The 11,135-nt window shown below is 45.8% G+C and overlaps 1 protein-coding gene across 1 annotated transcript in view; it reads right to left on the bottom strand.

The window, feature by feature from the left end:
- The window catches only part of LOC117505737 (neurofascin-like), a 62,672-nt gene extending 51,913 nt beyond the window's left edge, over positions 1-10,759 (bottom strand). Inside the window, exons 1-2 of the mRNA XM_034165288.1 lie at positions 10,563-10,759; positions 10,014-10,136 (exon numbers count right to left, since the gene is read on the bottom strand). The gene's annotated coding sequence lies outside the window, so the exon portion shown is untranslated. The remainder of the gene's footprint in view (positions 1-10,013; positions 10,137-10,562) is intronic.
- Positions 10,760-11,135: the final 376 nt, after the last annotated feature.

Genomic DNA, 11,135 nt, shown 5'->3' on the forward strand with positions numbered 1-11,135 from the left:
CCGGGTGCACAAAGAGGAAGTTAAGACAGAGCTGTCGGATCCACCAGACACCATCTTGCCGGAGTCCGCTATCGTGGCCACCCTAAATGGTTGTACGTCCCACCAGACGCAAGGGCTGTGGTTCTGGACTTCTGTCACGGTTCCAAGCTCTCCTGCCATCCAGGGGTGCAAAGAACCGTGGCAGTGGTCCGGCAGCGGTTGTGGTGGGCGTCGATGGAAACCGATGTCCGGGAGTATGTCCGGGCCTGTACCACCTGCGCCAGGGGCAAGGCTGTGCAGCAGCCAGAAAAAGGACTCCTCCAGCCGTTGCCCGTACCTCGACGCCCCTGGTCACACATAGGCCTGGAGTTCATCACGAGCCTCCCTGCGTCCCAGGGAATGACCACCATCTTGACGATAGTGGACCGGTTCTCCAAGGCGGCCCACTTCGTGGCCCTCCCGAAGCTCCCGACGGCTCAGGAGACTGCAGACCTCCTGGTCCACCACGTCATGCGTCTGCATGGTATCCCGATGGACATCATTTCGGATCGTGGTCCCCAGTTCTCCTCACAAGTCTGGAGGAGTTTCTGTAGGGAACTGGGGGCCACCGCAAGCCTGTCATCTGGGTACCACCCCCAGACCAACGGACAAGCAGAGCGGGCTAATCAAGATCTGGAGCAGGCCCTACGGTGTGTAACCTCTGCACACCCGATGGCCTGGAGTCAACATCTGGCCTGGATCGAGTACACCCACAACAGTCAGATCTTATCGGCGACTGGCCTCTCCCCATTCGAGGTATGTTTGGGGTACCAGCCCCCATTGTTCCCGGCCGTAGAGGGAGAGGTCGAGGTCCCTTCAGTCCAGGCCCATCTCAGAAGATGTTGTCGGGTGTGGCGGACAGCCCGCTCTGCCCTTCTGAGAGCCCGGATGAGGGCGAAGGACCATGCAGACCGCCAACGCGCCCCTGCCCCCGCTTACCAACCCAAGCAGGAGGTCTGGCTTTCAACAAAAAACATTCCACTGAACACGGACTCACCCAAACTGACAGATCGCTACATCGGACCTTTTCCCATCCTGAAGGTCATCAGTCCAGCCACAGTGAAGCTGGGAGTTTAAGCTTCACTGCGGATCCACCCCGTGTTTCATGTGTCAAAAATCAAGCCGTACCACACCTCGGACCTCTGCACCCCCGGACCAGCGCCGCCTCCTGCCCGCATCATCGACGGCAAGCCAGTGTGGTCGGTACGCAGGCTCCTTGATGTTCGCCGGAGGGGTCGGGGTTACCAGTATCTGGTGGATTGGGAGGGGTACGGACCCAAAGAGCGCTCCTGGGTGAAGAGGAGCTTCATCCTGGATCCGGCCCTCCTGGCCAATTTCTACCAGCGACACCCCGACAAGCCTGGTCGGGCACCAGGAGGTGCCCGTTGAGGGGGGGGTCCTGTTGTGTGGGCCGCCCAAAGAGGAGGTACTGCTGGCTCACCACCAGAGGGCACCCTGCCTGTCATCGGGTTTCAGGCACCAGAGGACGCAGTTGTTTTTGCAGCAGAGCTTTTTGCAGTCGTAACCTTTTGTACACTTGCAGCTTGTAGCCGAGTTTATGGAAGTTGGAGGAGTTGGCATCGCCACTCCTCACTTCAGACTTTGATTAAGTGATACATAAGGCACTGCACGTACTCTGTGTTCCTGTGTTTGGAGGTGGAGGGTTTTCCCTCAGGAAGGAACTGTATCTGTGCTGACTGTTTGCTGGGTGTACACACACCCACCTTTAACCTGTCTCTTTTCCTGCCAGCAGTACCGGATCTGACAGCTGGAAGCGGTGGCCACCTGGGGACTCAGGACTTGGCAGCTCCGGTGTGTTGCAGGTCTCCGTTGACGGTGGAACCTCGTGGGTCCCGGCTCTTCTCTGGTTAGGCGTCTCCTACCCTCGGGCTTGCCCACGCGTCACCGAGATTTGTGATTGACAGACAAAAAGCATATTTGGTTGTTTTGTGCACATTTGCAGAATAAATTGTTATTTATTCTGACTTCCTATTGGCCGTTCATTTACGCCCCCTGGCGTGGGTCCGTGTACTTCACCTTCCCAACATTGTAGCTTTGGCTGTCTGCTCCATTTATCCTGGGAGTGTTACAATGCCACATACAGCTCCATGTTCAGTGTTCCACAGATGAAATGGAACATTATTAACCACTTTGGGAATATTTTATTTTTCTAACTAATTCAGGAACATCGATTTTGGGGTGAAACCAAAAAACAGAAATGTTAAAATACCAGTTCTGTTTGGAATGATCCAGTTAGGAAAAAATTCTGGTTCAAAGCCCTGACTATAACCAAGTGTTTTTTCCCAAATGAATGTTTTGTTGTTGTTTACAGAGTTTTGCTTCAAGTAACTACAGTACAAGTGGCCTCTACTGGTGGTTGGCTCTCACTGCGGAATTGTATCACTTCCTGTTCCGGAGCACAGCGGTGTTTTGCTGTATCTGTTAGCTGTTTAATCTGCGCAGTTAGATTGATCTAGTTACCTAGATAACGATTTGTTTCACAGTGTAATCTTCACGTGCCTTAACTAAAGCACTCCCTCTGCTGAATCACCTCTAAATTATTTACACATTATTCACTTTGTGTGTTTTTAGGAATCTGCTAGCTTAGCGCAGCTACTAGCTCTTAGCCGGACTAACATGGCGGCTTCTCCTGTCTCTCCCGCACTTTTCTGCTCTGGGTGTGAAATGTGTAGTTATTCCTCGGCCTCCTTTAGCAGTAATGGTACTTGTAATAAGTGTAGCTTATTCGTAGCTTTGGAGGCCAGGCTGGGCGAATTGGAGACTGCACCGTGGAAAATTCTACAGCTAGCCAGGCCCCTGTAGTCGGTGCGGACCAAGGTAGCTTAGCCGCCGTTAGTTTCCCTCTGGCAGATCCCGCGCAGCCGGGAAAGCAGGCCGACTGGGTGACTGTGAGGAGGCGTAGCCCTAAACAGAAGCCCTGTGTACACCGCCAACCCGTTCACATTTCTAATCATTTTTCCCTACTCGACGACACACCCGCCGAGGATCAAACTCTGGTTATTGGCGACTCTGTTTTGAGAAATGTGAAGTTAGCGACACCAGCAACCATAGTCAAATGTCTTCCGGGGGCCAGAGCAGGTGACATTGAAGGAAATTTGAAACTGCTGCCTAAGGCTAAGCGTAAATTTGGTAAGATTGTAATTCACATCGGCAGTAATGACACCCGGTTACGCCAATCGGAGGTCACTAAAATTAACATTGAATCATGTGTAACTTTGCAAAAACAATGTCGGACTCTGTAGTTTTCTCTGGGCCCCTCCCCAATCGGACCGGGAGTGACATGTTTAGCCGCATGTTCTCCTTGAATTGCTGGCTGTCTGAGTGGTGTCCAAAAAATGAGGTGGGCTTCATAGATAATTGGCAAAGCTTCTGGGGAAAACCTGGTCTTGTTAGGAGAGACGGCATCCATCCCACTTTGGATGGAGCAGCTCTCATTTCTAGAAATCTGGCCAATTTTCTTAAATCCTCCAAACCGTGACTATCCAGGGTTAGGACCAGGAAGCAGAGTTGTAGTCTTACACACCTCTCTGCAGCTTCTCTCCCCCTGCCATCCCCCCAATACCCCATCCCCGTAGAGACGGTGCCTGCTCCCAGACCACCAATAACCAGCAAAAATCTATTTAAGCATAAAAATTCAAAAAGAAAAAATAATATAGCACCTTCAACTGCACCACAGACTAAAACAGTTAAATGTGGTCTATTAAACATTAGGTCTCTCTCTTCTAAGTCCCTGTTAGTAAATGATATAATAATTGATCAACATATTGATTTATTCTGCCTTACAGAAACCTGGTTACAGCAGGATGAATATGTTAGTTTAAATGAATCAACACCCCCGAGTCACACTAACTGCCAGAATGCTCGTAGCACGGGCCGAGGTGGAGGATTAGCAGCAATCTTCCATTCCAGCTTATTAATTAATCAAAAACCCAGACAGAGCTTTAATTCATTTGAAAGCTTGACTCTTAGTCTTGTCCATCCAAATTGGAAGTCCCAAAAACCAGTTTTATTTGTTATTATCTATCGTCCACCTGGTCGTTACTGTGAGTTTCTCTGTGAATTTTCAGACCTTTTGTCTGACTTAGTGCTTAGCTCAGATAAGATAATTATAGTGGGCGATTTTAACATCCACACAGATGCTGAGAATGACAGCCTCAACACTGCATTTAATCTATTATTAGACTCAATTGGCTTTGCTCATAATGTAAATGAGTCCACCCACCACTTTAATCATATCTTAGATCTTGTTCTGACTTATGGTATGGAAATTGAAAACTTAACAGTATTCCCTGAAAACTCCCTTCTGTCTGATCATTTCTTAATAACATTTACATTTACTTGATGGACTACCCAGCAGTAGGGAATAAGTTTCATTACACTAGAAGTCTTTCAGAAAGCGCTGTAACTAGGTAGTTATGATTCCTTCTTTATGTTCTCTCAATGCCATATACCAACACAGTGCAGAGTAGCTACCTAAACTCTGTAAGTGAGATAGAGTATCTCGTCAATAGTTTTACATCCTCATTGAAGACAACTTTGGATGCTGTAGCTCCTCTGAAAAAGAGAGCTTTAAATCAGAAGTGTCTGACTCCGTGGTATAACTCACAAACTCGCAGCTTAAAACAGATAACCCATACGTTGGAGAGGAAATGGCGTCTCACTAATTTAGAAGATCTTCACTTAGCCTGGAAAAAGAGTCTGTTGCTCTATAAAAAAGCCCTCCGTAAAGCTAGGACATCTTAATACTCATCACTAATTGAAGAAAATAAGAAACCCATAAGACTTACCGCTGACAAGTCAGAGCTCTATTGAGCCGAGTATTCCTTTAACTTTAACTAGTATTGACTTCATGACTTTCTTTGCTAATAAAATTTTAACTATTAGAGAAAAAATTACTCATAACCATCCCAAAGACGTATCGTTATCTTTGGCTGCTTTCAGTGATGCCGGTATTTGGTTAGACTCTTTCTCTCAGATTGTTCTGTCTGAGTTATTTTCATTAGTTACTTCATCCAAACCATCAACATGTCTATTAGACCCCATTCCTACCAGGCTGCTCAAGGAAGCCCTACCATTATTTAATGCTTCGATCTTAAATATGATCAATCTATCTTTATTAGTTGGCTATGTACCACAGGCTTTTAAGGTGGCAGTAATTAAACCATTACTTAAAAAGCCGTCACTTGACCCAGCTGTCTTAGCTAATTATAGACCAATCTCCAACCTTCCTTTTCTCTCAAAAATTCTTGAAAGGGTAGTTGTAAAACAGCTAACTATTCATCATAGTACAGAAAACAGCATTAGTGAAGGTTACAAATGATCTTCTTATGGCCTCAGACAGTGGATTCATCTCTGTGCTTGTTCTGTTAGACCTCAGTGCTGCTTTTGATACTGTTGACCATAAAATTTTATTACAGAGATTAGAGCATGCCATAGGTATTAAAGGCACTGCGCTGCGGTGGTTTGAATCATATTTATCTAATAGATTACAATTTGTTCATGTAAATGGGGAATCTTCTTCACAGACTAAGGTTAATTATGGAGTTCCACAAGGTTCTGTGCTAGGACCAATTTTATTCACTTTATACATGCTTCCCTTAGGCAGTATTATTAGACGGCATTGCTTAAATTTTCATTGTTACGCAGATGATACCCAGCTTTATCTATCCATGAAGCCAGAGGACACACACCAATTAGCTAAACTGCAGGATTGTCTTACAGACATAAAGACATGGATGACCTCTAATTTCCTGCTTTTAAACTCAGATAAAACTGAAGTTATTGTACTTGGCCCCACAAATCTTAGAAACATGGTGTCTAACCAGATCCTTACTCTGGATGGCATTACCCTGACCTCCAGTAATACTGTGAGAAATCTTGGAGTCATTTTTGATCAGGATATGTCATTCAAAGCGCATATTAAACAAATATGTAGGACTGCTTTTTTGCATTTACGCAATATCTCTAAAATTAGAAAGGTCTTGTCTCAGAGTGATGCTGAAAAACTAATTCATGCATTTATTTCCTCTAGGCTGGACTATTGTAATTCATTATTATCAGGTTGTCCTAAAAGTTCCCTGAAAAGCCTTCAGTTAATTCAAAATGCTGCAGCTAGAGTACTGACGGGGACTAGAAGGAGAGAGCATATCTCACCCATATTGGCCTCTCTTCATTGGCTTCCTGCTAATTCTAGAATAGAATTTAAAATTCTTCTTCTTACTTATAAGGTTTTGAATAATCAGGTCCCATCTTATCTTAGGGACCTCATAGTACCATATCACCCCAATAGAGCGCTTCGCTCTCAGACTGCAGGCTTACTTGTAGTTCCTAGGGTTTGTAAGAGTAGAATGGGAGGCAGAGCCTTCAGCTTTCAGGCTCCTCTCCTGTGGAACCAGCTCCCAATTCAGATCAGGGAGACAGACACCCTCTCTACTTTTAAGATTAGGCTTAAAACTTTCCTTTTTGCTAAAGCTTATAGTTAGGGCTGGATCAGGTGACCCTGAACCATCCCTTAGTTATGCTGCTATAGACGTAGACTGCTGGGGGGTTCCCATGATGCACTGAGTGTTTCTTTCTCCTTTTTGCTCTGTATGCACCACTCTGCATTTAATCATTAGTGATTGATCTCTGCTCCCCTCCACAGCATGTCTTTTTCCTGGTTCTCTCCCTCAGCCCCAACCAGTCCCAGCAGAAGACTGCCCCTCCCTGAGCCTGGTTCTGCTGGAGGTTTCTTCCTGTTAAAAGGGAGTTTTTCCTTCCCACTGTCGCCAAGTGCTTGCTCATAGGGGGTCGTTTTGACCGTTGGGGTTTTTACGTAATTATTGTATGGCCTTGCCTTACAATATAAAGCGCCTTGGGGCAACTGTTTGTTGTGATTTGGCGCTATATAAATAAAATTGATTTGATTGATTGATTGATTGAAGTCATACACTGTTGGAACATCATACAGACACTGTGATCAGTGTCTTTAAAAAAAAAAACCAATCTACTGTGTCCATCACTGCTCTCTCTCTCTCTCTCTCTCTCTGTCTCTCCATATATATATATTTGCGATTTTATTTATCTTATCGTGTGCCTGCCTTGTGGAATGATCTCTGTAGAGATAAAACAGATTCTGTAGAGACATTCAAGTCCAGATTAAGGATACATCAATTCTCCTTCTTGTATCACCATTGTAGGATAGAACTATGCTTCCTCTCTTTTTAATTCATATTTTTTAACAACAGAATAGGTCTCAGCCTCACTACATCTAATTTCTGAGTGTGTCACCTTAGTGTTCTCTTTGTTTCCCTGTTGATTTACTGCTGGTGAATTAACGCCTCAGCTACAGTCATTTCTGGCTGACTGATTGTGCACTTTTCTCTCTGTCTGAAGTACTGACGAGACCTTCGACGGATCCTGGCCCTGCACCCCAGGGTGCCAGATTGATCACAGGATGCCCTGACTTTTGCACCAATGACTGCATGCCTTTTACCTCAATAACAAACTCTGTTTTGTTGCTGTCCTATTTTTTTTTCTGTTTATGTTTCTTCAGCTTGTAAAAACTGGTAAAAGTTTGTAAAAACCTTGTAACTGTTAGAGTGGTCTAAGCAGTGGGTCACCGCTCTGAGTCTGAGGTTTCTTCCTCAGTATCATCAGAGGTAGTTTTTCCTTACCACTGTCTCCTGTGTTCTGGCACTTTGAGGCAGCTTTGAATTGACTGATACGTATTTTCCACAATGTGATCGACTTCCTGTCTGTGGAACACGTGTTCCAGATCAGTTTTTCCACATCATCTCTGTCTGATAATCCAGACTCAGTGATCAGGAAGTAGGACGGAGGATGGAGGGATGATGGTGACTTCAAGGAAAAGCACTCAATTGGCCCTGGACTGGCTGGAACAGAGTCCACGAGATCAGTTTCTGTCTTTAGACATTAAAAAAGAAACCGTGGTGTCTTTATTCCCAGCTGACTGTTCAGTGAAAGAGTAAGTCAATCTAAGGGACAGCCAAAAAAATAAATGAATACAAATTTACAACAAGCGCTGAAAGAGCAAATGAGAGGAGAATAAAGCAGCCAATCACAGTGTAGCGTTAGCAGTGACAGAGTCATAAAGAAATCTAAAACACACTGCGGTTTGGTCGTGACACACTTTACGCCCTTTCCTTTGGCACTGAGCTCCACTTTTCTCCATTACAGCCTTTTTCTCTCATTATTACATCATTTTTATTTCTGACAGATTAATGTTTCTGAGCAGCTGCATTCATTTGGCACTGGCAAATCTGACCACGCCCCCTCCACAGGCACCGAAGGTAGGATGCGAGTGTACGACAACTCGCTTTGCCCAATACATGGGACTGGCTCAAAGGCCCTCCAGGATGACTGGATCAGCCTCCAGGATACAGACTCATGGATGGGATACTAGGACTGCATGTCGGACTCCAAATCCCGGGTTTGTGGACTTTTTTGGTGAGGATGGCCTTAAATATTAGCAAGCAGTAGGTTTGCATTGACGTTCAACCAAAAACTGGATTCTGGTCCTGCTCCCCTCATGCTGATCACCAGCTAAAGTCCAGAGTTGTTTTTTTTTATTATTATTCTTGCCACCTTTAGGACATTAATGTTGGAAAACCTGTTCCAGTGTGGGCTGCACATTGTCACCCTCAACTCCTCACACATTTAGACTTGGTCAGTCGCCCTTTCCCTCAGTGTCTGATTTCACCGCTTCACGTCATTTAGTGACGTGCAAGGAAACACCTTTGTGTCCAGCAGCATTACTGCTCTCTGATAACATACAGAACAGATGATGTATGTTTGGGTCAGGGTCGGCGTTTCCCCGTGTGTCACTGGTGGAGAGGGAAGTGTGAAGAGCTCAGCTAACTTCTCACATACTGATGTTTAGCCACAACAACAGCGTTGTACCAAAATGTGATGACCCGGCAGTGAGAATGTGCTGGTGTGGGAAGCTCATGTCTGAACTGGATCAGCTGAACCTGTTGACTCTTCAGTCCAAACATCCAGATCTCTGAGTCCAGATTTACTCTCCAAGGAGTGCAGGTCTAATTATGACTGTGTGATGTCACTTCCTGGAGGCTAGTCTCAGGATCTTTAGGGAATGATTAAAGTAGAACTCGACTGTTGACACAAAGCTGAAGCGACGCATCACTGAGGTCAAAACAGTTATTACTTAGTGACCAATCAGCTGATGGACACATTTCAAAGGCATGGCTGAGAGAGCTGCAGAAACACTTTGATCAGGTTTCAGTGGTTCATCTGTGGGAGCTAAATGGACTAGAGCACCGCAATCTTGATTTAAAAAAGATTTCTCTAAACCACATCACACACACCCTGTCATATGTCGTAAAACTGTGCTGATGTATTAATGAAGCAATTAAACCTAGTTGGGACTTCACTGACGTAGAACAAGTGTGGCACCGCCGGGCTGTCCCAGCAGCAATCTGTCAGCTGGTTTTAATGTGCTGATCACTGTCCATGGTGCTGAAACATGACCAAAAACCTTCCTTTTATACATCAAGCTTCGCTTCAAGGCATGCGCCCACGCATATCCACGCTGCATATTTGAGCATGTATTTAAAAAGAGATAAGTATGTTTTACAGGAGAGCTGTTTTTCTGTCTGCTACTGGCAGTTTATTGTTGAACCTACAAGTGGACACATGAAAACGTGCAGAACGAATGAAAAAGTGCAGCACATGGCCTGGTATTAATCAGAACAGGACAGGCACAGTGAGAATATGGGCTGCACGTAGTGTGATGTGACTGTTCCTAATAAGAATGTTGGAACCTTATCGTCTGAGTGTGATGGAGCCCATAGCTCCGAGCGTTCCTGGGCTGTGTGGCTAAGCTACCATCAGTTCTGAATTTTGGACTTTGCCTGATTAATGTGATGATGAAGTTTGAACTTAGCCAACTGACCCACTGACACCACGACCTTCGGGTCTATGCTAGCAGGAGGCAGACTGGATCTGGTTCTTACTGTCCAGTGTGAACTCTAGTACAAACTCGCTGTTGCCAGCCGGGAAGTTGTGTCTCCAGCTGACGTTAACGTAGTTACTGTTAGGCTCCACCGTCAGATTCCAGATCTCCCGCCCTGGGGCCACTACAAAAGGGTGTCAGGGATAAGAGGTCAAAGGTCAGGGGGCAAAGAGGGCACAGTTACAACAACCACACACAGGCTCTGATTACAGTGACATGTAAGCTAACGACACTAATCAGGGTTCAGGTCCAATCTAGAGACCTTCAACTATTTCTTCAACTAAACCGTCAGCCAGAGTGACGTTCAGTTCATGAAGCACTCACTGACATCACTTCTGGTCTGGACTTGACTATAAACATCACACTTAACGGCCTCTCACTTCCTGAGCAGGAGGGTTGCTGCCGGCTGCATCCCAATATTCTGAGGGGAATACAGGTGAGCCCAGCTTATTGGAATGCAGCCCTGATGTAGCTCCTGTGGTTTCAGGGAGGAGAGGTTCCTCATGAGCTCAAAGTATTCATGCTGCATTAGGAGAAAAGCTCAGAGTACCCAGAACATTCCCATCACTATGCCGGGTGGCGATTGGCACGGGAGCCTCAGTGGTACTGGTGCTGCTGGCGGTTGGAGTCGGAGGAGGAGGGCTAGTCGTGGTACTAACGGTGGTAGGAGCAATAGGAGTGACAGGAGGAGGAGTAGGAGAAAAAGCAGAAGTCACAGAGGCCTCGGTCAAATCAACTACAAGGAAGGAGGCGAAAGAGAGCAGAGAGTTAAACACAGGACAGCAGGAACACCACAAAAACACCACATTAATGGAGGCGGTGTGTTGCCAGATTACAGCCACAGGTTTGTGCCCAAAGCCGCTTTCAACAGGGTCAAAGAAAAATTCAAAAAATTCAAAAATTCAAAACAGCTTCATCTGTCTGGCTGTTAGCCTGCAGCTAACTAACTACAGCTAGCTGCACTGGAGTGCCACATGGAAAAAGTTTGGATGGTATACAAAGACCAGAGCGCCACACGGAAAAAGTTTGGATGGTATACAAAGACCAGAGCGCCACACGGAAAAAAGTTTGGATAGTATACAAAGACCAGAGCGCCACAAAGAAAAATGTTTGGATGGTATAC

Source organism: Thalassophryne amazonica, unplaced genomic scaffold (genome assembly GCF_902500255.1).
Source record: "Thalassophryne amazonica unplaced genomic scaffold, fThaAma1.1, whole genome shotgun sequence".
Classification (NCBI taxonomy): Eukaryota; Metazoa; Chordata; class Actinopteri; order Batrachoidiformes; family Batrachoididae; genus Thalassophryne; species Thalassophryne amazonica.